This window comes from Ovis canadensis, chromosome 9, assembly GCF_042477335.2.
Source record: "Ovis canadensis isolate MfBH-ARS-UI-01 breed Bighorn chromosome 9, ARS-UI_OviCan_v2, whole genome shotgun sequence".
In the NCBI taxonomy this organism is placed as follows: domain Eukaryota; kingdom Metazoa; phylum Chordata; class Mammalia; order Artiodactyla; family Bovidae; genus Ovis; species Ovis canadensis.
This window is the reverse complement of record NC_091253.1, coordinates 37,775,399-37,797,871: the sequence shown is the minus strand read 5'-3', so window position 1 is coordinate 37,797,871 and position 22,473 is coordinate 37,775,399.

Sequence of the window (22,473 nt, the reverse complement as noted above, 5' to 3'; positions counted from 1 at the left end):
TTCAACAAGCAGGCCTGTTTCCTCACACCACCACGTTGCTGCACTTGTGGCTCCTGCCCTCCAGCCTCAGGAACTGAACGGGATATACTGGGTGGGTTGGACCTGGCATTCTCTGCCGTGATTGCCCCCTCCCAACTCCTCCATGCTCAGAAGCCAGGAGGAGAGAGAGAAAGTAAAGAGAAAAAGGGGCCAGACTTGACTTTGTCCTCCAACGAACCAGCACGCACACACACACACACACAGCATCTGGTTTTGAATTTCAGTGAGGATGTGTGAGCAGAGCCTGGGTTACGCCAGCTGGGGATGGTGGGGAGGGACATGGAGGAGGGTTATGTCACTGGTGAGGTGTGATGGTGTAACGAGGGGTGACAACATCATGCAGGCCTGAATGTGGTGTCAACAAGCACAGCATGGGTGGGGCTGCTGGCTGGGAGGTGGGGAAGTACTGGGGTCACCCCTTAGGGAAGGGAAGAGAAATGATACTTTTCTGAGCTGGTTGACCAGATGCCAGGTGGGCTAATGTGAGAAATTCCATGAATATTCTTACTCTGGCCAGGCAGGGCTCATACTCCTGATGCATTTACACACATAAATTTATTGATTTATTAACCAATAAACACATATAAGTTTATTGATTTACACACACATTGAGTTTATTGATAGAATGGGTTCAAGATCATTTGCCCAAGTACAGTGGGGGGATCCAAAGACTGTTCTGTTAGACCCCCAACCCAGTTTCATTGCCCTCTTCTTAGTGACTCTGGGTGGATGCGGTGGCCCACCAAGTTCCTTACCTCATAGAGAATGCATCTGAATCCCATAGGGTTGCTTTGTTCTCTGGGATGAATCCTTGGCTCCTTCCTTCATATTCCCTTTTGTTTCCAGCTACTGTAGTCGAAACATGTGAAGTTGCTGGCTTTCCAGGTCACAAGCAGCTGGCTTGTCCCAGTTTCACATAGTTTAGCCTCTTTCACCCTTCTGCTTGCTGGCAGAGCTCCTTCTACTTGGATTCGGCCCCCGGAAGACTGTGAGCTCACAGAGGGCAGGGCCTCAAAGGACACTGAGGTTGGTGGGCTTTGAACGGATAGGGAAAGAAGATGTTCTTGGGAGAGAAAGGAAGGAAGTTTTTATTTACTAAGCTGGATGCTTTCTGGGTGCTTCTCCAGTGTGCTATGAGGGCTTCCCAGGTGGTACTTGTGGTGAAGAACCCGCTTGCTGATGTAAGAGATGCAAGAGATGTGGGTTCAGTCCTTGAGCCAGAAAGTTCCCTTGGAGGAGGGCATGGTAACCCACTCTGGTATTCTTGTTTGGAGAATCCCATGGGCAGAGGAGCCGGGTGTGCTGCAGTCCATAGGGTTGCAAGGAACTGGACACGACACGACTGAAGTGACTTAGCACAGCACAGAGCACTATGCAGTAGGTCTGATTGTCTTCATGTTACAGAAGACAAGACTGAAATTCCAAGTGTCTTTTTAAAAATTAATATATTTTTTATTGAAGGATAATTGCTTTACAGAATTTTGTTGTTTTCTGTCAAACCTCAGCCATAGGTATACATATATCCCCTCCTTTTTGAACCTCCCTCCCATCTCCCTCCCCATCCCACCACTTGGGATGATACAGAGCCCCTGTTTGAGTTTCCTGAGCCATTCAGCAAATTCCCAATGGCTTCTATTTTACATATGGTAATGTAAGTTTCCATGTTACTCTTTCCATACATCTCACCCTCTCTCCCCTCTCCCCATATCCATAAGTCTATTCCCTATATCTGTTTCTCCATTGTTTCTCCAAATAAATTATTCAGCACCATTTTTCTAGATTCTGTATATATGAGTTAGAATATGATATTTATATTTCTGACTTACTTCACTCTGTATAATAGGTTCTAGGTTCATCTACATTATTAGAACTGACTCAACTGTGTTCCTTTTTATGGCTGAGTAATATTGCATTGAGTATATGTACAATGACTTCTTTATCCATTCATCTGTTGATGGACATCTAGGTTGCATCCATGTTCTAGCTGTCATAAATAGTGCTGCAATGAACAACGGGATACATGTGTCTTTCTAAGTGTCTTTGACACTTAGCAAAGTGGCAGAGGTGGACGTAAGGCCAGATTCAGCCAACTCAAGAGTCAAAGTTCTTTTCGCATGAAGAACTTTGATATTTAAAGGCTTCCATTAAGTGCAGATTTTAGTATCAGGTATTGCAAGCAGGAGGCTATCTAACTATTCATCTGCTTATTCATTTCACAAACACTTGTAAAAATTCTTACTATGTGTAGAACAGTGTAAGAGGTTCAGGATAGAGGACGAAAACAGCCATGATTATTGGTCTCATTGAGATCGTAATTTAACTCCTTAATTTTCCTCTAAGAAGCTATGAATTTATTCAACATTTACTCACTGATGCATCAATCCATTCGTCCATCAATCCATCCATCTATCATTCATATATCCATTCAACTGACTCACACATTTATGCATTCATTTTTTCCACAGGCTCAATCATGTACTCATTTAATCAGTTTTGTTACTTTCCTCTCATCTATTCATTCAAGCACTTAGACATTTATTCTTTTATTCACCTAGGTTCATCCTTGTACTTTCTTCCTCCTTTCACTGATCCAGTTTCTTTTTCTTTCCTTTTCTTTTTTTGGTCTCTTTAGTCACTCAGTCCTGTACAACTCTCATTCATGGACCCTGTCCATTGGACTTTTCAGGCAAGAGTACTGGAGTGGACTGCCGTTTCCTCCTCTGGGGAATCTTCCAGACCCAAGGACTGAACCAGCATCTCCTGTATCTCTTGCATGACAGGCAGATTCTTTACCCACTGAGCCATCAGGGAAGCCCAGTGATCCAGTTAATTATAGCTAATTAATTTACTCATTCACTCATTTTCACATTCATTCATTTCAACTATTTCTGCATTAACCATTTATTAGGTCTGTTCTGGGGGCCCTATTATCTCTGAGTTCCACAGAGAGGCTGTCTCTGTCTTCTTTGTTAAGCCAGTGAAGAAGAGTCCTCCGTGGCATCTTTCTAGTGGGAGCCTCTAGGAATGTGGAGGTCAAGGGCATGTACTCAGATGATCCAGTACTGTTCCTAATCTGGGGAGCCTCTCAGGACAGGCAACAGTCTTCATACAAAGTGTCACCTAAGGAGTGATGAACTGGGAGAATCCACCAGCTTTCAGCCTTCTGTCTTTCCTCCCTTCCCCACAGAGAAGATGCCCCTAAAGTGCTTGGTCTTCCCCGACTGGGCAGGTGCTGAGGAGTGACTGAAAGGGTGGGGGCAGTTCCTGGGGAGATACAAAGCCTGTTCCATGAAGCTTATCTCAGACGTGTGTGGCAACAGAAGACAGAAGCCACAACAGGAGGAGGAGCTTGGCTTTGATCGCATAGGCAAGTGTTTGTTTTGTACTTATCTGAAGATGGGGCGAGGTAGGGAATGGGACTGAGTTGTGGCAGAAGGAATTTAGAGTAGATACCTGGAAGAATTTCCCAGCATCAGTGCTGTGAGGTCAAAGGGAGATGCTGCGGCTGATATTTATCTTATATCCAAGGTATAAATATTCATGGATAGGTCTTCAAAATGTGCTTACTGAACGCACAGGACTGGGAGTCTGGAGACTGGTCAAAAGCTTCTCTCTGTCATTCATTGCCCCTGGGGGCCATGTCTTCTCTAGAATTCACCTCTGGGATCCTCTGTGTCTGTATCTTGCAGGGTTATTTGTTGTTGTTTAGTCACAAAGTCGTGTCCTACTCTTTGCAACTGCATGGATTGTAGCCTGCCAGGCTCCTCTGTCCATGGGAAGTGAAGTGAAGTGAAGTGAAGTCACTCGGTCATGTCCAACTCTTTGCGACCCCATGGACTGTAGCCTACCGGGCTCCTTCATCCATGGGATTTTCCAGGCAAGAATACTGGAGCGGGTTGCCATTTCATTCTCCAGGTCATCTTCCTTTCTTTTTTTTTGGTCAATTTTATTTACTGTTTTTTATTTTATTTTTTTAAATATAAATTTATTTATTTTAATTGGAGGCTAATTACTTTACAATATTGTATTGGTTTTGCCGTATATTAACATGAATCCACCATGGGTGTACACGTGTTCCCTATCCTGAACCCCCCTGCCACCTCCCTCCCCGTACCATCCCTCTGGGTCATCCCAGTGCACCAGCCCTGAGCATCCTGTATCATGGATTGAACCTGGACTGGTGATTTGTTTCACATATGATGTTATACATGTTTCAATGCCATTCTCCCAAATCATCCCACCCTCATCCTCTCCCACAGAGTCCAAAAGACTGTTCTATACATCTGTGTCTCTTTTGTTGTCTTTATCGTTACCATCTTTCTAAATTCCATACATATGCGGTAGTATACTGTATTGGTGTTTTTCTTTCTGGCTTACTTCACTGCCGGGAGCCAGCATGGGGAATCCCGCCTGTGGGAAAGGTCATGAGGAAGGGGGCCTGACAAAACGCAAAGGCGGGATAAGGCCTCAGGGGTCCCCCCTGGATTTTCTTGAGCATCTACCCCCAAAACCAAAGTCTGCCTGCTTTACTGTGTTATGCTTTCCACCTACTCTTCTGACATTAACAGGAGGCTGTCCCCCCACCACCTTTTTCTGGAAAAAGTTAATTTAGAACTTTTAGACAATAAATCTCCTGGGCATAATAAGAGTGTTTCAATCCAAAAACCCCTCTGATGGCTTTCTAGCCTGCCTGCCAGACTCTTACAGCTGCTCATGTGATTGTTTGCGGCCTCCCAACCACAAGAGGCACAGGAAGCTTAAAACATCCTAGGAATGTAGGGGCTTCTGAGGGGTCAAAATCATTAGAATAGGACTGATTAAGGGTTTCATTTGTTGAGCCAATACTTGCTGCCAAATTTTCATATATTTTATTTGTTGATATAGTTGGTATATAGAAAAAACAAGTAGCAACATAGATCTTTGAGTTAAGTACCTTCTTTGTTATAACCCACCGCACCTTTGTTCTACAGGGATATAACTTTATTTAGTGCTCTGAGGGTGATGCAGATTAAAGAAAAGCACTTCAGGGAAAATGAGATTAACATTCATTAAGGAAGAGAGCCATAAAGTGTTAACAGGCCTCTTAGCCAGAAGATAATGTAAATCACTTGAGACCTTTTGTATACTGAAAGATATGCAAAAAGAAAGCCTGGTATTGATAAGGATCAGAACTGCTGCCCCTGCATGACTCTGTATCTTCCATTATGTAAAACTTAGAGTATATAAGCACCTTTTGAAAATAAAGTTATGGGGTTTTTGCACAAGCTTGTCCTCCCCCGTGTCGACTCTCTCTCTTTCTCCCTCTCCCTCCCTCTCTTTTTCAGGCTGATCCCTTGCAATGAAGAGGCTCTCTGTGTCTACTTATTTGCCCAGGCTTCTAAGACCCACGCGAGAGGGAGCCCAAAGTGGGGCACCCTCTGCTATTCAAGCAGGTGCCTGTGGCCTAACGTTGACTGTGCAAGTTTCTTGTCTTGAGACTTTATTAGCTTTCTGTGTAAACCAAGGAATATCAGCCTCTTTTCTCCTCTATTTTTTCATTACATTATTCTCTTATAATCTCTCTTTAAATTTCTAATTAATCTCTTTAATCACCCACTCTGTCCCCACTTCGATTTACCCTGGATCCACCGGGGCTGGACCCCGGCACTTCGTTCTGTATAATAGGCTCCAGTTTCATCCACCTCATTAGAACTGATTCAAACGTATTCTTTTTAATGGGTAATACACCATTGTGTATATGTACCACAGCTTTCTTATCCGTATGTCTGCTGAAGGACATCTAGGTTGCTTCCATGTCTACAGGGCATCTTCCTGATGCAAGGATTGAACCTGTGTCTCCTCCAAGTCTCCTGCATTGCAAGTGTATTCTTGACCACTGAACTACCGGGGAAGACTTGTAGGGTTATGGTGAGGATCAAATGCCACAGTATGTGAAAGTTGGGAGTGACTAGTCCGGCCAATGCCTGGCACTGAGTATGCACTGAGAAATATCTGAATTCTGAAATTCCTGTGCCTCATGGTAGTACAGTAAAAATAGATGCAGTAAATCATTGTGTGTGTTAGTCGCTCAGTCGTGTCTGATTTTTTGTGACCGCCTGGACTGCAGCCCTTCAAGCTCCTCTATCCATGGGATTGCCCAGACAAGAATACTGAAGTGGGTAGCCATTCCCCTCTTCAGGGAATCTTCCCAATCCAGAGGTTGAACCTGGATCTCCTGTATTGCAGGCAGATTCTTTACTGTCTAAGCTACCAGGGAAGCAACAATTTAATTTATAAGGGTACAGAATGTTTATTCATGTTGGCTATCAGCCGGCAGGTTTTGCAGTGAGATAGACCCGGGAAGTACTTAGAGCTAGGTATGGCGCGTGCAGTAGTTTCAGGAAGAAGAAAAAAGAATGGACTAGAAGAGACAACTGAGACGTCAGAAGAACACTTAATCTAACTTCGGACCCAGTGAGAGAACAGGGTTGAGAGGAAAAAAAGTCGCCATTGAAGAGTTTAAAGTGCTTTCCTTCACTTTGTGAACCTCTGCTTCAGCACCATCCTTCTCAGTGGCAGAAGAGGTTCCAGACAGTTCCAGTTGTCAATAGCACCTCCCCTCTTGCGGTCACACTTATCATCACTTGTAGAACATCTGTTATTATTGCTGCATTGTGAGCTCCTTGGAGTGCCTAGCATAGGGCCTTGCCTATTATGCATGTAATGACATTTTGAAAGTAGTGTTACTTGCTACTCAGTGAATGAACAAACAGGTGGATGAGAACTTCTTCAGATCACTACAAGACATCGTTCTACCTGCACCTTTGAAAGACAAGATGAAATCTAAATGCATGGGTTTGACTTTTGCCCTTTTGTCTCTCTGACACAGAGTAACAAAATAATGAATAGCATGGGCTTTAAAGTCAGAGGCTGTGGATTTGAATCTTGGCCCTTTGCTCTTCTCCCTTGGGCAAAGATTTATCTCTTTTAAACCTCTGTTTTGTTATCTGTACAATAGGTACATGAATAGATCCGCATATAGTGGAGTGATTAAATGAACTAGAACTGGACTTTGGAAGTCAAATCCCAGTTTTATCACTTAGAAGCAGTGTAATCTTGTGCAAGCAACTATTCTCATCATCTTCATCTTCAAAATAGAGATAAATATTGGGTTGGCTAAAAGTTTTTTTCAGATTTTTCTCTAACATCTTATGGAAAAATTTGAACCAAGTGTTTAGTCAACCCAATACTTACATTATGGGACTTCTGGGAGGATTATGTGTCCAGAACATAGCAAGCATTATAAAAATTTAGCTCATATTTTTACCCACCTCAGAGGGAAGATGGTATAAGATAACACATGTAAGGTGCATCCTTAGCACTGTTCCTGGGCTATCCCAGCTGTTCAGTACTTGTTCACTGCTATTATTATTTCATGCTTTAGCAGTTAAATGCACATTCTTTTCCCTTTCTATCAACTCTGAAAGCAGGATGCATCTATCAGTCACATTGGGATGGAGGCACTCATGATTTGGTTTTCACCACCTTCACTTCAAACTTGGCAGAACTATGTCAGAAGCCTGGATCACCCCAGAGACGGCGCTGGGGACCACTGCTGCACTGTTCCTGTGGCCGTCCCTGAGCTCCTGAAGGCACAGAGGTTGACCTTGCGGGGAAAACGGCGGACGCAGACAATGCTGTTCATTCTTAGAGGCATCTCTTATGGTCACGGGCATCTTGAATGGTGCTGTGTATACTCACCTGCCAATCCCTGTGGTCTGAGCAACCAGCCGGCTGTAGCTAGTGTTGCGGGGTGAGAGTCAGAGGTGGAGGGGAAGGGAAATAGAGGCTGAGGTCCCTGTGTGGAACTGGCCAGGGATTGCTCCTGTGGACTGGGGCTGCCAAACTGACCTGCTTTGTCTTTCCATGGGTGGCTCAATCTCAGCTCACCATCAGCTCTCGGGTAAGTCATTTTTCTTCCCCTGCACACGTTGCAACCATCTGGCTGAGCCTCTTGGGTGATTGTACAAGGACAGGTCTGGGTCGGGCAGTGAAATAGGTCTGATAAGGATGATGGGGCAATTTCTGGAGGCACCACCTTATGAGCAATCTGGGCTTTCCCTCCAGGGCTCAGGGCACAGGCAAGGGAAAGAAGGGCGGGGACCTGAACCCAGTGAAAGTGATGGGCCTCTCTGGATATCAGTAAGAGAGCAGGACAGTCTCAAATGTAGGCATGTCCTCCTGTTTCCAGGCGCCTGGGGCTTATAAGAAATGAAGCTTCCCGTCTGCTAACATGAAATTCTCTAGGCTTTTCCCTTTGGTGTCTGGAGGGTCCTGCAGGGAGAGGAAATTTTGTTTGTCAAAAAGAGCAGGTGTTAATTACTCAGTTTGGCGACACTGGGGTACAGGTGGTCATGTAATGTCGGGGAGGGAGGAACCCAGGATGGAGTAAGAGGCTGGATGAGTCGAGTGGTTGTAACCAAGGCTCACACTGTGTGTGGGGGTGCATTGCGAGCACCTGCCCCTTTCTGAAAAGTATTCCCTGGGTGCGAGTACATACGTGTGTCTTTGCTCCCAAGTCCAGTTCTCTGGCTAGTTCATGATATTTTGAGCACATCATACACCTGTGAATTCACCTCCCAGGAAAAGGATAGTTGGTTTGGTTTGGCTATTTTTAATTTGAAAACAATAATATAAAGAAATAAAGAAAAGAAGAGAGAAAGAAGGAAAAAGAGGAAGAAAAAGAAAAATGAAAATCACACGAGACAATTCTTTTCTGTTGTAATACAACTGAGGGATCTTGCTACTTTGTCATAATTAATTTTTTTTTGGGGGCTGGTTTTTGAATTAATCAATCCACTGACCAAACATTTATTGAATGCCTAAGATGAGTCAGGTGCTAAGAATAAGGGACATATTAGTAATGAAACAGAGGGTTCCTGGCTTCGGGAAACTTCCAAAGTAGTAAATAAGGAAACACTTTCGATATGAAACATTTGCTTGAGTCACTTGATCTTTATAACCTCCCTTTGAAGCAGGCATTGTTATCTCTTTCACAGATAATGAAACTGAGACTCCAGGAGGTGAAGAAACACCGGGCAGACAGAGGACTGAGTTCAGAGTGGTGAGGAGTGGTTTCCATTGGGGAGTAGTCTACAAAAGCTCTGCAGAGGGTGGCCTTTGAGTGTTGAGATGAAGGCAGAACTGGCTCATAGGAGGTGGAAGACAGAGGTACCAGCTCCAGGCCTTGAGGCACAGCTCAGGCAATGGTGAGAAGAGGGTTAGCTTCTCAGAAAGCAGCCAGTGAGGCTGTTGGCTAAGTGTGGGCCTCTGGGAACTTCCAGTGGGAGAAGTTTCAATTCCATGAAAACAGGTCAACACCCTCATTAGACAAGGAATAGTCATTGCAAAGCTGCGGCGCATGGAGTTGCACAACTCCAGTGGGATGAGCAGCTGTGCTGGGAGGATAGCTCAGCCCTGTGAAGAGCATAAGCAGGTCTCCTCTGAGCAAATCAGCACAGCCCCAGGGGCCCCGAGTCCACGGAAACCAAGGCGGGCACTAGAGAAGGCCAGCTGTGGGCAGAGGGTTCAACAGATGCTGCGGCTGCTATTGTCCGTTTGTTCATTTGCTGCAAGTATTTACTGAGTACCTACTCTGTGCCAGAGGCGGTGCTAAGAATTATGACACCATCTTGACGGTCAAGAATTCAGTCTAGGGACTTCTCTGGCAGTCCAGTGACTAAGACTCCATGCTCCCAATGCAGGGAGCCCAAGTTCAATCCCCAGCCAGGGAACTAGACCCCACATGCCACATCTAAGTGTTCGCACGCTACAAAGCATAACTAAAAACAAATCAAACAAAATTCAGTCTAGTGAAAGGATGGAACAGAAAACAGTAGATTACTATAATGATGCAGCAATGAACACTTGCTGTGTGTCAGACATTGTTTTACGTGCTTTGCATGCGTTAACTCTTGGGTTTTCCCCAGCAGGCTGATTATGTTATCCTTATTTTGCAGAGGGAGCGATGGGGACACAAAGAGATTAAGCAGCTTGCTCAGGGTCATAGAACTCATACCTAAGAGGCAGAGCCAAGATTTAAACCCAGGCCGACTGGCTCCAGAGCCCAGGCTTTGAACCACCATGCTGGACCACCTTTTGTTTGTACAATCAAAGCAATCGTTTATTCAGGGCAGGATGCTACAAGAACCCAGAGATGGGGTTCCCCGTGCAGCTGGTGGAGAGGGTGCAGGGAGGACTTTCTGGAAGAATGGGACAACGTGGAGGTCTGAAGGAGGACAGGTGATCGCCCAGGCTGAGGAGAGGTTAGAGGAAGGTTCTAGGCTGTAGAATAGAACCAGAAAGAGCCGCTGGGAATAGGGAACACAGACTAAGAGGAGCCCATTATGGCTGCAGAGGAGAAGGAAAGAGTCTGAGGTGGAGGAGGAGAGAGGCAGGGGTTTGAGAGGAGCTGGAAGTGGCCCCTTCTGAACTGGTGACCGCCTGGGTTCCCAAGAACTCCAAGGACTGTAAACATATCAGTCACACATCGGCCCACCCAGAGGACGATTGCCTTTGTGTAAATAAACAATCCCTTGTACAAATCCCTGCACATTGAGTGACAAAGGTCCCTACTGAGGCCATTCCCTAAGGAAACCAGGAGTGTGGTGACTTCACTTTTCCGAACAGCAGTTTTATCATCTATAAAAGGGAGTGTTGTAATAATCCCAGACAAGGTGGAACCTGAGAGGGTGTTTGTGGGGGACCCAGATTCCTTCCCCTTGTTTTCAGCATATTTCTGTAAGAGGGGGCTTCCTTCACAGCTCAGTTGGTAAAGAATCTGCCTGCAGTGCAGAAGACCCCAGTTTGATTTCTGGGTTGGGAACATCTGCTCAGAAGGATTAGGCTACCCATTCCAGTATTCTTGGGCTTCCCTTGTGGCTCAGCTGGTAAAGAATCTACCTGCAATGCGGGAGACCTGGGTTTGATCCCTGAGTTGGGAAGATCTTCTGGAGAAGGGAAAGGCTACCTACTCCAGTATTCTGGCCTGGAGAATTCCATGGATTGTATAGTCCATGAGGTCACAAAGAGTCGGACATGACTGAGGGACTTATATTTTCACTTTTCTGTATGAAGGGAATTTCATCGAAACAAATGAGGTGCTTTGTAGGAGATCTTAGAGCAACAGCTTTCAAATGAGGTTTCCAAAAATCTTTGAACATGCAGGAATATGTTAATAAAAACAGCCTGATGATTTTTATTGTGTCACCATCCTTTCTCAGGAATAGTGTCCAATTGTTATCAGGGTAGTGTGCCTTCAAACTTAGATTTCAGGTTTGGATGTCAGCCATGACAATCTACCAGGCAGGGTGAGTAATTCTGATAGGTGAGATTGGATCCATCAAACACCATCTGCCTTTCCTCTTTCACGGTCAGTTTCTCCAAACACCACTGGTTCCTTCCTTCGAGGGCCATCATTTTGATCACGGAGTCCACTCTTAATAACCATCAAAAGCTAGTACTCTTCATAGTATAATTTAAGATGCTGTGGAAGAAGAATAAGCATCCTTGCTTTCTCTAGCAGTTGGATGTGAAACAAAATACAGTGGTTCAGGACATCTGGAGCATTCTTGTGAAGACCGCGTGGAATAATCTGTGTTGGTTATGTTGAGGCAATTGTAAGGGAAATTGAATTTTGTATGATTCTTAGGAAAACAAAGCTGTGGGACTGTATGCCCATCATATGTACATTTATATTCTTGAAGAATTTTGCCTGCTGTTTCGTTTAATTCTTTATACCATGTATGTACATATTCATGTGTATACAAAATCTCAAAAGAGATTTTTGTGTTCAATGTTCCTTTTTAAAATTATGTATTTATGGCTGCACTGAGTTTTCATTGTGGTATGTGGTTTCTTTAGTTGAGCCCACGGCATGTGGGATCTTAGTCCCCTTACCAGGGATCAAACCTACATCCCCTGCATTGGAAGGCAGATTCTTAAGCACTGGACCACCAGGGAAGTCCTGTGCTCTGATTTTTTTTTTTTAAATTTAATGCTTGTTTATTTTTGTCTGTGCCAGGTCTTTGTTCTGTCTGTGTATGGCCTTTCTCTAGTTTCGGAGAGCGTGGGCTGCTCTTCAGTTGCAGCGTGTGGGCTTCTCACTGCCGTGACTCCTGTTGCACAGCATGGGACCTAGTGTGTGTGGGCTTCGGTAGCTGCTGCACCTGGGCTCAGTAGCGGTGCCTCGCAGGCTCCAGACTACAGGCTCAGTGAGGTGGGGCATGCAAGCCTAGTTTCCCTGCATCATGTGGGATCTTCCCAGATCAAGGATTGAACCAGTGTCCCCTGCATTGGCAGTTGGAGTCTTAACCACTGGGCCGCCAGTGAAGCCCTCTTATTCTTAAAATGTATATTTAAATGTAGTAACTGAGACTCAGGTTCTTAGGAAGTAAAAAACACTAGTACATTGTTTTCTGGAAAAAAAAAAAAAGGACTTAAATTCCCAAATCTTTTTTCTTTCAGGACTTTTTGGTATTCATTTGAATGAAAGATTTTTGAACTATGAAACTTTCTATGATTATCTTTTGGCATGACTCTTCTACACCATCTTAAATAGTTTTGAAATCATTTTACTTGGATGATAAACAATGAAGAAAGAAAAAAGAAGTGATTATATATCATTTTATTTTGCAGCCCTTTGAAAGAATTCCTGAAATACTTAATATGTGATATGTTAGAGACAAAAGATAAATTTAGAGTTGGAAGTTAATCTCAGTACACTGCTCAATTTATCAGACACTTGATTTTTCAAGAATCACTTTATATAGTTTCCTAAATTCTATCATCTCTGAAAGGATGTAAAACCGAAATGAACACAAATTACATTTTTGGAGAGCCCAAAGATATTTTCACGGAACAACACAGCTTCTCATTTGCTGCACCTTCATTCTGCATGCAAATGCTTTCAAAAAATCATCAGCTTTTTCTCAGATGCATGAGTTGATGGTATTGAGAAAATTTCAGAGTTCTTTTACTTCTCACTCACATCAGAACTTATTACTACCAAGGCTTCCCCCAGAGTTGGCTCAGCAGGTAAAGAACCTACCTGCAATGCGGGAGACACAGGAGATGAGGATTTGATCCCTGAGTCAGGAAGATCCCCTGGAGAAGGAAACAGCAACACACTCCAGTATTCTTGCCTGAAAAATCCCATGAACAGAGAAGCCTGGTGGGCTACAGTCCAAAGGCTTGCAAAGAATTGGACACAACTGAGCAACTCAGCACACACACACAGAGTCTCAAACCTCAGTATAACCTTGTGTGTATGAAATGCCTGGCTCTCTTTTCACCAGTCTTGCTGCAAAGCCATTCAATTTCCTGCTCTTGTTAGCAATGCTGTGATAGGCCTGGCCAGGAGTTTTGTTCAGATCAATTGCATGCTGTAAATCTGTTTTTGCAACCGTGTGCAGATTAGTTCATGTTTTCCTTTCAACCCTAATGCATCCTAATAGCCTGTCTTTGTTTACAGTGGGCCTTGAGGTCTTCTTGGCCCAGCTGATGATTCTTCCTTCATTGCACTGTCAGGAGGCTCATCCCATCCTACTGACTAAGCCGAGGAAACACTGATCTCATCCTTATGCCCTGAAACATTTCACTTTTCATTATTCTTTGAAAGATTTCATTTACAAAACATGTGCACTTTTTGCAAGTAGAATCAACTAGGAAACTCCTCAGCTCAGGTAAGTTTTCTGAGGGCAGGGACTTTTATCTGTTCTTTAAAAAAAAAAATGTAGGGCTTCCCTGGTGGTCTAGTGGCTAGGAATCTGCCTTTCAATGCAGGGCACACAAGTTTGATCCCTGGATCCCCCATGCCACTGAGCAACTGAGCTCATGAGCCACAGTTACTGAGTCCACGTGCTACAACTCCTGAAGCCCGTGCCCGGCAACAAGGGAAGCCACAACAATGAGAAGCCCTCACACTGCAACAAGGAGTAACCCCGATCACAGTAACTAGAGAAAGCCCACAGGCAGCAGCAAAGACCCAGCCCAGCCAAAAAGAAAATAGATTAATAAAAAATTTTTTTTGTGCAGCTAGACACAGAGTAGGTACTTATTAAATATTTATGGAATGAACAAATGAAGATTTTTTTTCCTTTCACTCTGATTTCAAATATACTCCCCAATACTCCCAATTTCCAGAAAACATAGCTTGATGTTTTAAACCAGAGGTTGGCAAAGTTTTTCTGTAAAAGTGCGACAGGGTTAATATTTTACGCTCGGTGGGGCATAAAGTTTCTGTCACAAGTATTCGTCTCTGTCATTGTAGCAGAAAGCAGCCCCGACACTATGTAAATGAATGAGTGTGGATGTGTGACAATAAAACTTTATTTATAAGTCTGGCTGGTGGAGGGTCAGATTTGACCTTTGGGTCATACTTTGTTGGCTCCTGTTTTAAATTCTTAATTTAAAAAATCCTGTTCTCTTTTCTTCAACTCATTTTTTACTGAGCAAGTGATACTTTTCTCCAATGGGTTCACCACAAATCAATACTAACCCCAGTACTTGTATTATTTCTCTCGTATATTTTGGAAATTTTCAGGGTTTTTTTTCCCCCCTAATAGAAAGTCCCCTTTGCACTGCTAAATGTTCCTGGCTGCACTATCAGTCTGAGAAGTAGAATCCTATTGAGCTTCAGCCTTCAAAAATCTGTTTTCCGGAATCTTTACACTTTGTAATTCACCCAATCTTTCTGTACTTTGAAGTCCCATTTTGATTGAAGCAGTGCAACTGTTTTTTAGGTTATAAATTTCAAATCACTTTCAGGATCTTCAAGACAGCACTGTATCCTGCTTCTATACTGGTCCTAGATGTCCCCTGATGCTTTATCTGTGGTAATAAAACTTGCTGTCATTCCACATTACCATTATTTGTCCTCCTGCTTGATGGGTTGTGTAACCTTTTAGAAAGTTTTGTGAAGAATAATTATATAGGCTTTCAAATAGTTACAGGCATCAGGGAAGAAACCACAGTTTATCACACCTAAAGCATCAAAGTTCCACATAATTTTTTTTTATAATTGTTTTCTACTTAATTAAGGGCTTCCCCGATGGCTCAGCAGTAAAGAATCCACCTGCCAGTATAGGAGACACAGGTTCGATCTCTGGGTTGGGAAGCTTCCCTGGAGGAAGAAATGGCAACCCATTCTCGTATTCTTGTCTGGAAAATCACATGGACAGAGGAACCTGGCAGGCTACAGTCCATGGGGTCGCAAAGAGTTGGACACAACTGAGTGGCTGAGCACATTTAATTAAAGTGGGTGTTTGCAAGCACGTTTGTTTCCACCTCCCTTTTGAACACATTTGAGTTGCACCTTTGATGCAAGTGGGATCTTAGCTCCTAGACCAGGGATGGAACGCATGCCCCCTTCAGAGGTAGCACGGAATCTTAACCACTGGACTGCCAGGGAAGTCCCTATACATAGTTCTCACCACCCTAGAATATTTTATTTATCTTTTTTTTTTTTGCACAGTTTTTTTTTTTTTTTTAAATTGAAGTATAATTGCTTCACGGGCCTCCCTGGTGGCTTAGCAGTAAAGAATCCGCCTGCAATGCAAAAGCCGCAGGAGACTTGGGCTCTGTCAGTGGGTTGAGAAGATCCCCTGGAGAAGGAAATGGCAACCCACTACAGTATTCTTGCCTGGAGAATTCCATTCCAGAGGAGCCTGGTGGGATACAGTCCATTAGGTCATAAAGAGTTGGACACGACTGAAGCGACTTAGCACAGCACAGCACATAAATGCTTTTACAATGTTGTGTCAGTTTCTTGGAAAGTTTTTAATTAAAAATAATTTTTGCTGCGAGAGGCCGAGTGATGGTAGCAATTTTAAAAAAGCATGATGGCACAATAGGAGGGACAACACCTAGGCCTGTTCAAATGTCATCATCTGTTGACCTGTGTCCATATGATCATAGTTTTTGTTGCTGTGGTGATGAAAAATTAGGTTAATACTGTCATGGACCAAGTAAGACTATGATGTACAGTTCACAATTTAGAACTGATTTTGTATAATGACAACAACAGAATAGTAACCGTTACTGGGTATTTGCTTTGAGCCAGGAACTGTACTAGACTACATGGATTATCTCGTTTAATCCATTCAACCTCCGAGACAGCCCTATCAGACAGGCATTTTGTTCCCACTGAGCCGTGCCTTGGAGACATTATTACCTTGCTGAAGACCACAGAGTTAGCACATGTGAAGCTAGTATGGATGCTTCTGATGGGCACAGTTTTCTTTTGAAAAATTTCCTTGGGGGAGAGAGTAAGGGGTGAAGAACAGGGAAACTTCAATTCTAATGTTTATTATTTTTACAAGTTTTAAGTCTTTTTAAAATCAGTCTTCCTTTTTTTCCTGTTTATTTTTGGCTGTGCTGTCTTCACTGGTGCATGCGGACTTTCTCCAGTTGCAGTGAGCAAGGGCTACTTGTTGAGGAGCACGGGCTCCAGAGCACATACTTCAACAGTTGTGGCACATGGCTTTGTTGGCCCAAGACATGTGGGATCTTCCTCGACCAGGGAAGGAACTTGTGTCCCTTGCATTTGTAGGCAGCTTCTTAACCACTGGACCACCAGTTTTTATTTATTTATTTCGACTGCACTGAGTCTCAGTTGCAGCACACAAGGATCTAGTTCCCCAATCAGAGATCGAACGCTGGCCCCTTGCATTGCGAGTTTGGAGTCCTAACCACTGGACCACCAGGGAAGTCCCAAACTTCAACTCTAAATAGACTCTTCGCTGTATCCCGTAGCCTAATCCCTTGTTATGCTCTGAATTGGCCACGTCTTCTGCAAAGATTAAATAAACCAGAGGAGAAAGTTTCAACCGGGTTGTGAAGGATTGGCAGGAGCATGAATGGAATCAGTTATATCCCAGGGAAGCCGAGGAAAGGGTGGCTGAGAGAGGGGAACACATTGGAAGTGGTGTTGGGAATGTTGCAGATTGGTCAAGATTTGGGCAAGCCAAGAGATTTAGAAAGTTGGCTTATTTAGACTTAGTAGGGTAATCACTCGTTTGGGTGTGTATCATGTCTTCAGTGGAAAGAGAACACCCAGGAAAGATGCTCTAAGAGTGTATTAGTCAGAGTTCTGCAGGAAAAAAATCATTAGGACATATATTGATACAGAGAAAGAGAGATTAATTAAAAGGGGTCAGTTTATACATATGGAAGCTGTGAAGGCCCACCATCTCCAATCTGCAAGTGGGAGGCCCAAGATAGCTGTTGGTACCAGTCTAAACTCAGGTGTAGGAGGACCTGAGAACCACAGAAGCCAACAGAATAAATCATGGTCTGAGTCTGAAGTCTTGTGAACCAGGCATGCTAAGGTCTGAGGGCAAAAGAAAATAGAATCTCAGCTCAAGCAAAATCACCCTTCCTTTGCTATTTTGTTCTATTAAGACTCTCCACAGATTGGATGATACCCTCCTGCACTGTTGGGGGTGATCTTCTTAGTCTCCTGATTTAAGTGCTGATCTGAGAAACACCTTCCCAGACACACTCCAAATGATGTTTTATCAGCTCTTTGGGCATTCCTTAGCCCAGTCAATCTCCACACCATCTGCATCCACTCCACTCAGTAGACAAGAAACTCTGCATTGAGAGAGGTTAAGTGATTTGTCCAAGGTCACGCAGCTAGAAGAGGCAGAATCAGTATCGAAAGACAAGGCAGAAGAGATCCTGGTGATTCGCAGGCATGGATCCCTTTCAATTCTTTACTGACTAGTGACTGGCCAGGGTGTGGCCAGCCCTGGGTTGACTGAGGTGAAGTGGGTAGGAGGTAATGGCCTTTGTTTCCTTAGCACTGGGTTTAACATGTCTTAGTTTCACTACTGGTAATTAAGAGCAGTAACTGCTTAGACCTGGCTTGTTAAAAAGCACTTTGACACCTGTCATTACATTTAATCCAGGCAAATCTCTTATGCAGGTCTATTTATTGCTCCCTTTTTACAGATGCAGAAGCTGAGGCAGGAGTTCCTTCTAGGTCCATGTTTCTGTTGAAACAGAAATATCTCAGAGTTGAGATATTTGAGCCAGGCCCAAACAAAAAAGACAATTACATTGTCAAATATATATATATTTTGCCACCCCACATAGCATGTTGGATTTTAGTTCCCCAACCAGGGAATTAACCTGTATTCCTTGCCTTGGAAGCACAGAGTCTTAAGCACTGGATCACCAACAAAGTCCCTCAAATATGTTTGAGAGCTGTAATCTGAGGTCAAATGCCTGGGTTAAAACCCTGATCCTCCCACTTCCCAACTGTATAGCTGGAGGAGAGATAAGGGGGAGAGGACAGGATTTGGGAAGAGGGGAGAGGACTTTCCAGGCAGAGACAAAGAGGTCCTGCCTAAAACGGGCCACTGGTTAAGAAGAAGGGTCTTCGAACCATTTATTTGCACTTGACCTTGCTTCTTATTAACTTGGGATACATCAAATGTGGTCAATTAAACCTGTCACCCAGGGTGATCGTAGTGAGCCTCAAATGAAAGAGAAGAGCTTAGCCTAGTGCTCAGCCTGAGTCTGAGCCCCATGACATGAAGGAGTGGTCAGTGTTGGGGTTGAAATAGGGCAGTAGAAGCTGGCCTGGGTGACAGTTTGAAGCTGTTGGTCCCTGGGGCCCTGACGTGTCTCAGGGCTCTTGGACAGGGATGACTGAACTACAGATGTCCCTTCAGCAGCCATACCTGGGCTGGAATCACTGAAGCTGAGATCCACTGTCTGAATGGTCGCCATGACTAAGGATGCTCTTCTGGAGACTGTGGACACAGCACTCCTGGAGTTCCTTTCCTTTACTCTCTTCTCCTGTAGGCATCTTCATGGGCTTTATTCACTCCTGGCAGGACAGTCTACATTATTTATGGAGCCCAGTGGAAAACAGAAACAGGAGACCCCATGCTCAAAATTATTAAGAATTTTAAGATGGCATCAGTTGAACACTGAAGCACGTAGGGAGGACATTTCTGAGCACAGGACCCTGTGCACACAGCTACGTGTACAGGGCTCACAGCCATGAAGCTGGTTTTGACTCCTGGCCCTGCCTGTCTCCACCTGGACACCTGAATAAACTCTGAAAACCTCAGTCAGTTACCAGGCACCCTAGACCACACATCAGGACACGTGGGCATTGGGAAATGTCCGTTCTTTAATGTATTCTTTTTTCAGTCATTTATTAAATGCACAGGGAGGCCTTGGCAAGACCAATATTTTCTTCAAGAAATTCAGTGTCTAGTGGGAGATACAAATACACATAAACACAGTAATTAACAAATTGATTTTTCCATTCATCTAGGCAATACACAGTTATTATTACATACTACATGCCAGGCTGGGCATCAGAGATACAAAAATGAATCAAATACCATTAATAGCACAGAATTTGAGGCAACATTGTTGAGGTTAAAGTCCTGATTCTACACCTTTCTAGCTGTATGACCTTGGGTGAGTTACGGAACCTCTCCAGTCCTTAAGCTCCTCATCTGTAACTTGAGGATAATCATAGCGCTTTCCTCAGAGCTTTGTTGTGAAGATTCATTGAGTTGATCCTTATATTAAATGAGCTAATGTGAGATTTTCAGAGCAGTGTCCAGCACACAGGGCATGCTATGTAAGTTATTTACTCAAGAAATTCAAAGTCTAGGGGCAGAGAATCACTCATACATGTACACATGTCACACACATCATGATTAACTAAGCAAATAGCTATTCCTATCTACCGTGTTCCAGGCTTTGTGTGTGGCCCTGGAGCATGGGAGCAGGAGTGGGAGTTAGAGCAAAGCAGGATGTGGTCTCTATCTCACCCCCACCTGAGCCTACAGTCCTTTGGGTGGGTGATGGCAGACCAGGAGCCTGTTAGGACAAAATGTGTTGCTATTATTTCCCTATTTCATGCTTCATATATTAGTTGGGGGAGAGCAGATGTGCAGTGGGGGAGTTGACCAGGTGCTCGGAGAGTGCAAAGCAAAGTGCCACCCACTGGCCAGGCAGGAGGGGAGGGGTCAGCGAGTGTGGAATAGTTTCCCCTCTTCATCAGGGACCCCGCTGTCATGTGGAAAGGACGCAGCCCTCAGCGTCTGGTAATGTAAATGGCAAGACGGAGCAGAGCACAACCCCATATTTGGCCAGGGAGACGTTCACTTCACTACACGCCCTCTGACTCACCCTCCCAGCCCGGCAGCTGGGGGGCTGAGCTCACAGGCTCTCTGACTCAGGCGGCATGGGGTGTCCTCACCGGGAGGCAGGGGAGGAGGCTGTCCTGTGTCCCCAGCCCCCATCCCTCAGCCCCTCCTCCTCCCTTCAGCAGCCTCTGCTCTCTCTGTTGCTTGCATGTTAACCGCTCTCCCTGCCCCGGGACTCCTTTCCACAGAGGGCCGCCACCTACCCCTCTCCAGAAGCAGGTTCTACAAGAGCTGACTTCTCCTGAGTGGATTTCACCCAAGCCTCGCCTCACAGAGTGATCTGGGAGGTGCAGTTTGAATGAGTGGGTGAAGTCACCTGTCGTGGGAAGGCAACGCTGTGGGAAACAGCAGAGAGCCGGGTGCTCCGGCTGCTCTGTGTGACCCGGAGCTGCTCACTGCCCATCTCTGGGCCTCGTTGCCCACAAGGCTCCAAGGAGACAGGAGCTGTCCGGACGAGCCAGCTCAGTTGGCTCACATGCTGATGAGGCGCTGTCTTCTGGCCCCTTGCCACTCACTGTGTGGTCCTTGGAATTGAGTGTCAACATCACCTTGGAGCTCGTTAGCAACGCAGAACCTCGGGCCCCACCCTGACCCTCTGAATCAGAACCTGCCTCATCTCCTGATGATTCACATGAGCATTCAAGTTCGATTCTATTGGGCTGAGGTGTGTCCTGGGCACCTCCAAAGTGCCCCCAGATGAATCAAAGGTGCAGGAGCCATGCTCTTGTGCATCAGGATGATGAAGCTAGGTCCCACATGCCAGTAAATGCACACAGCATCTGGTCAGGCATAGAAATGAGTCCGACAGGCTGGGTCAGGGCATGGGACACCTGGGGTGTGTGGTGGGGCCTACACAGGATACAGGTGGGCTGCTGCCAGGGGGACAGGACTCAGCAGCTATTGTCACCATGCATGAATGCATAAGCAGATCTCCCCCAAGTACAGCTCCTAATATGATAGGCCTTCTGATTTTTAAAAAAATGTATTTATGTCTAATTGGAGGATAATTGCTTTACAGTGTTGCGTTGGTTTCTGCCATCCATCAAAAAGAATCAGCCATAGGTATACACAGGTCCTCTCCCTATTGCACCTCCCTCCCACCTCCCACCCCATCCCACCCTCCCAGGTTGTCACAGAGGACCAGTTTGTGCTCCCCGCGTCATACAGCAAATTTCCACTGGTTATCTATTTTAGCCTTCTGATTTTTAAATGTTGGCTCAATTTTATTTCTGAGCATTGTGCAGTCCAAATAAAATGGCCTGGGAGTGGCCTGTGGCCTGCTAGTTTGTAACCTCTGTCCATTCATCCTGGTTTGCTTGGAACTCACCTGGCTTTAGTGCTGACAGTTCAGCGTCTTTGAAAGCCTCTCAGTCCTAGGCCAACTAGGATGGTAGGTCTTGGTGCAGCTCATTGGTTTAGGAGTGACAGTTTCAGGGCAATTTTCCACAGTGTGACCCTAGCTCTGTCTCTCGTTTGCTGTGTGATCTTGGTCACATTGCTTAATCTCCATATGCCTCAGTTCCTTCATTAGTAAAATGGGGATAATAAGAGAACCTACCTCAGAGGCTTGCTGTGAGAATGAAATGAATTCATGTGTGCAAAGTGCTCAGAATAGTATCTGGCGTTCAGCAAATGCTATGTGACTGCTAGCTATTATTATTTGATAATTGTATGTTCAGTGTAAACCACCTAACTCCACCAAGTTTAAAAGTATCCCAAAGCATGTGCTGTGATGTGATAAAAATGAGAGATATGGGGGCAGAAGACCTGGCCTTGAGCCTCAGCTCTGCCCCTATGAGCTGAGCGATCTTGGGCAGGTTGTTTGACTTCTCTGGGCCTCATTGCCTCAGTTAAGTTGGAATAATCACTGTTCAGGAACGCTGTGAGGAACAAATGAGGTGATATGTGTGAAGGTGACATCCACCTGACAGAGGTGTGTTCTTGTTACAGGGGTTGTTGCTGCCTCTTCATGCCTCAAAAATGTTCAAAGGGAAAGATTCAGGGTGATTTTTAAGAAATGAGTTCATCGGAAAGATATGTAAATGTTAAGAAATGTAATACATCATTTACTACTACTTATGGTATCATCTCAAAAGGAAGTCAGACAGATAACAGGGTGGGCTTCAGCTGTGTTTGTGGTGAGAAAGTGAGAGCCTTTATTATATTAAAATGTTATATACACAAGACTATAATACAGTATTGTGCTGTGTGGTGCTAC